The following is a 5,366-nucleotide window of genomic DNA, read 5'->3' as shown; positions in this document are numbered from 1 at the left end:
ACCAAGTCTAATGTTTACCAATTAGGACAATTAGTTTTAGAGGGAGAGTAATGTTACAGTTCTCTACTCTTATATTTTTAGTTTTAAGAGTTTTATACTCTTCTATACTAGAACTCAGGACTTCTATCCTTTAAAGACACTGTCTATAAACTATATGTGTACTAACTCTTACTACTACCTCTCCTTACTTTATTATTCTATTCCTTTAACTACCCTTTTATTCTTTGTTCATTCTATAGTCTCTTACCCTTTGTTTATCCCTTTATTCTTTGTACCTTTATCTTTAACCTTCCTTTCTTTTATTCTTTGTAGCTTATCATTCTTAGTAGCTTATACTCTCTAAGTACTCTTGTATAGTTTAGTATATATAGGTATACAAGATCAGACTAGTTCTATAGTCTTGATCTTGTCTACTCTAAATAGTTCTGTACTCTTAGACTTACTCTATATACTCTACTCTTGTCTCACTCTCCCTCTCTGTCTGTTCTGTAAGTTCTAACTATGTTCTAATACTTGTATTCTGTATTTCTGTTGTATAGGATAGTTGTAGCCTAAGTCCCCTTACTAAGCCTTTAAGTCCTCTCTATACTGTTACTAACATTAAGGTGATTACTCTAAATCTTAAACTTCTATATAGTACTAAAGAGATATTAATACTACTCCTTTAGGGAACAGACAATTGTAAGGAGTTTCTTATTATAAATAGAGTAGTTCTGTTCTGTTACAGAGAGGGATTCTAATCAGAACACTATCAGACACTACTTTCTGTTAATAAACTAGAATAGTACTACTCTATTTACAAAGTCAGAAGAGTTAGCTTTGACTCAGAACTTGTCTACAACTGTTAGAACTGTTAATACAGGCTTACTAATAATAGCCTACTTGAGGGACTTGAATGTAGACTGTTACTAATCACTCTATTACTAAGAAACATCTTTGCTAGTAAGATTGTGAAGGGGCTGGGTAATAGTACTAAAGTCTTAAATAAAGTGTTAGTAGTAGTTTACAAACTTAAGGAATACTTAGACCTGTTTTAGGTTCTAAGGTTGTAACTAGTTCTAAACTGTAGTTACCTTTACCAGATCCATACAGACCTCTCCTCTACTGATTACAAAGCTCAGATAATCTACTAACTCCTGTATAAAAGAATACTTTACTTCTTAGAGGAACAGTTTATTATCTTAGAGCTATTGTAAAACTACTCAGATTAGTTAGTAATAGTACTTGACTGTTTAGGTAGAGATCAGAATGTTGTTTAGATACACACTAACATACTCTAAGTTAATCAGATCTGTAAGAATGTAATTCATGAATGACTAGAATGTTGTAAGCAAGTTAGTTAGTCTAAAGAACATTATAGTCAGTTTGTACAATTTACAATTAGTTTAGAACACAGCCTTCTACTCATTTCTATCTTAGATCCAAATATTATTATACTCTTACTAAATGTTCAACTTAGTAAAAACCCTGAATGTATACATCTTATTAATAAGCTCTTAAATTAGAGAGAGTAGGTACTTGTTTTTAATAGTACTCTTATTAAGACAATAATAATTCTGAACTGAGTAGAGCTTTCTATCTTTCTTTTTAATAAAGAAGAAAGAGGAGACTATAGAGGACTTTAAGGGTTAGATTCAGTTGTTCTAAAGATTTTCCTAAAGGAACTCATTAAGTGCCTCCTACTTGTCTCTATTAAGTAAGTAGACCTTATAATCCTTAGGTTAGAAACTCTTAGTCAATTTGATTATATAGTCCTAAAGACAGTATTTAGAAAGTTAGTCAAATTCCTCTTTACTAAAGACTTTAGGGAACTCTTGGATAAAATCTAGTAGGCTGAGTCTATATGTGTTCTAGAGTAGAGTTATTCTGAGAGGGTTCTAAACTAGTTCTATCTTAGACATTCTTTAAATTAACTCTATTCTACCTTAACTAAAATATATGTTCACATATTTATCCTAGTTAAAGAAGAATAACTAGTCACCTTTATTAGAACTGTTAGTAACATTAAAAACATTCACATCTACTTAGAACAGTAGTACAAGATAGTTGTAAGACTTAGAACACTGATTAAACATAAGTGTCTACTCTAACTAGTTAATAGTAGGGTTATAAGCTTTAAACCATTTGAATCTAATAAAGATGTCTGTCTTTCTAAGGTTAGTAACTCTAAACTTAATACTTTCCTTATAATCCTAAATAGTTATTTATAGTTGGACAAACTTAGTAATCTGACTATTCTAGTTTAGAGTTCTGTCTATATTATATACTAGGATTAGAAGTAGAACACATTAAGTAGAGAGGTAGTATTCTTACACAAAGACTTTGTTAATACACAAACTAGTACATTTACTATTTACTAGAACTATTGTTCAGATCTAGGAGAATTCTAAGAAGGGAGCTAAGAGGATAAAGACTTAGAGCTAGTACTTAGAACATTCTCTAATAAACTACTACTTGTTCTAAAGGGAACATACAGCTTGTATAATCTTATTGTTTAAGAGAGTAAGTATATACACTAACATTTCCTTATTAACCTCTCTCTTTCAACAAGGACAGACTCATGTCCTTAACTGTAAACTCAACTGAGACTATCTCTACTTAATACTATAGACAAACTACTAAGTAGTAAACAGGGCTAGATAGTATTCTGAATGTTCTAAGATCTTAGAATGTAGAAGTAGTAGGTTAAATTGTATAGATTTAGACTCAGATAAAGTGTAAAGAGAAGAATCAAAAGAATTAGAAGAAATAAGAGAACTATCTACTTTTAATTTCAACTTTTTTCTTTCTAATAAATAATTTTGTTAATTTACTTTTTCTACTTTTTCTATATTTTCTACTTTTCTTACTTTATTTACTTCTAATCCTATAGTGTCTATTGAATCAAAAGTAGTTGTTAAAAAATCTAAGTTATAGCCCTTTAGTACTATATTTACTGTTAGGCCTTTATAAAATTCTAGAGTATATAGTTAGGGTTTAAAAGTTTTAAGATAACTTTCAAATTTGTAGAAAAGGCTTCTTACTACAAATCCTACTTGTTACTTATTATTACTCTAATAACCTGACAGATATACTGTTACTTTTATAAGTAGTCCTTAATTTAGTACTCTAACTATTTGTAGATAAAGTATACTCTTTACTTTTAGACTTCTTTAATGTTTATCAGAACAGATTGATTATAAATTACAGGCAAATTAATCTGAGGGTTTAGAACTGTTAGAGCTAAACACATGTATAAGTATTCTATACAGACTTAATATATTCAAGCTACAGCTTAGTTGAAGGAAATAGTGTGTGTCTTCTACTTAGTATAAGTAACCAGTTCTAACATTATTCTAAGAATCTTATTAACTAGTTCTAGGTGAAGAGCTTTTTCAAGTATTTTAATAAGAACATTATTAAACCTAAGTGTAAATCCTACCTTTTAGGCTAGAATATTAAACTCCTGAAAAAAAGTATTAACAGAATGTTTACTCTGTTACAGAGACACAAGCTTGTTCTATACATTATACTTCTTATTCAGATTGATAAAGGAAACACAGAGCTACTCTATGAATTCTAAATACAACTCATTATTCTAAAGTCAGATCAGGCTTCTAATCTAATGTTCTTTAATCTAGTTCTAAGCCTAGGTGGCCACATTACCTTCTTTTATAAAAGAGAGGACAAATAGAACACAATCAAGATCTAAGAATAGATTAGTTAAAGTAGTAACTATGTATAGTTTGACTTAGTGTTAGAAGTCCTTAAAGTGCTACCTATTAAAGTCTAAAGGGTAAACTATATATACTTTCTTTCTAAAACAGGTTGTAACTTCTAAAACAATTAGAACAGGTTCTAAGAGGGTTAAAGGTACATAGTTAGTAAAGGCCTCTTAAATAAAGGTCTATATGTATTAAGCTAGGTCTACTCACAACTACTAATCTGACAGGACAGTAAGGGTGGCAGTTAGTATAGAAGAGTCTATGTTTACACTATAAAGGAATTAGTACTAAACTAAAAGGGGTAATAAATAAAAGAAGGGTGGTAAAAGTTTAAAAGGGTTTAGAAAGTTTAAAATTTAAAAATGTAAGAGGGTTAGGACAAAGAAAAGAGATTAACACAATAGTAAGTACTAATACCCAAAATGTAGGAGAGTTATAGAGTAGTAATAAGTAGTCTTAATCTAATGTTAGTAACAGTGTAGAGGGGACTTACAGGCTCAGTAAGGGGACCCAGACTACAACTATTCTACACAACAGAAATACAGAATGTAAGTACTAGAACATAGTTAGAACTTACAGAACAGATAGAGAGAGAGAGTGAGACAAGAGTAGAGTATATAGAGTAAGTCTAAGAGTACAGGACTATCTAGAGTAGACAAGATCAAGACTACTAAACTAGTCTGATCTTATACACCTATATATACTAAACTACACAAGAGTACTCAGAGAGTATAAGCTACTAAGAATGATAAGTCACAAAGAATGAAAGAAAGAAAGGTCAAAGATAAAGGTACAAAGAATAAAGGGATGAACAAAGAGTAAGAGACTATAGAATGAACAAAGAATGAAAGGGTGGTTAAAGGAATAGAATGATAAAGTAAGGAGGGGTAGTAGTAAGAGTCAGTATATATATAGTCTATAGACAGTACCCCTAAGGGACAGAAGTCCTGAGTTCTAGTACAGAAGGAGAAGAGTACAGAACCTTTGGAACTAAAGGTGTAAGAGTAAAGAACTGTAACATTATAGTATAAAAATGTTTTTTACATGTATTACATAGTATGACTAAAGTATCTGCTTCCTACAATTCTTAATTCTTCTCATTTTTGAGAAGAAAGTACAAAGTATGTTACATCACAAAATCAAACAGACAATTGTATACCCTTGTCTATTTGACAAGTATTAGTGAGCTATATAATGCATTTTATACTTATTTATGACAGAGATAAGTATATATTGTAGGAACAGAATTGTAATTGAAATATATTCTTAAGGAATTATTTGACATGAATATAATGGATTATAAGACTTAAACAAGACATATATAGTAATTACAAGATAGGGTAAATATTACAGTTTTCTGACAACCTATTTCAAGTAGATTGTAATAATTTTACTTACTAACATTACTATTATATTACTTGAGTCCTTTAGAAAAAATATGATCTCTCACAAAAGACGAAGGAAATTTTGCATAAGTCCATTTTCCCACGTCCATTTCTATCACGTGTAAGTTTGTTTTTTGATACAAAAGATGTTCTTGCCAGCTCACAATTTCTTCCTTTCTCCCCAACATTTTCTTTGTGTTTGTCCACTGTCCCCCCTCCCTCTCTCAATGTCTCTTGCTTGCTCCTGGCCATCTCTCCCCTCTCTCTCACAACTAGC

Source organism: Fomitiporia mediterranea (assembly GCF_000271605.1).
Source record: "Fomitiporia mediterranea MF3/22 unplaced genomic scaffold FOMMEscaffold_11, whole genome shotgun sequence".
In the NCBI taxonomy this organism is placed as follows: Eukaryota; Fungi; Basidiomycota; class Agaricomycetes; order Hymenochaetales; family Hymenochaetaceae; genus Fomitiporia; species Fomitiporia mediterranea.
Note: the sequence above shows the minus strand (reverse complement) of the source record.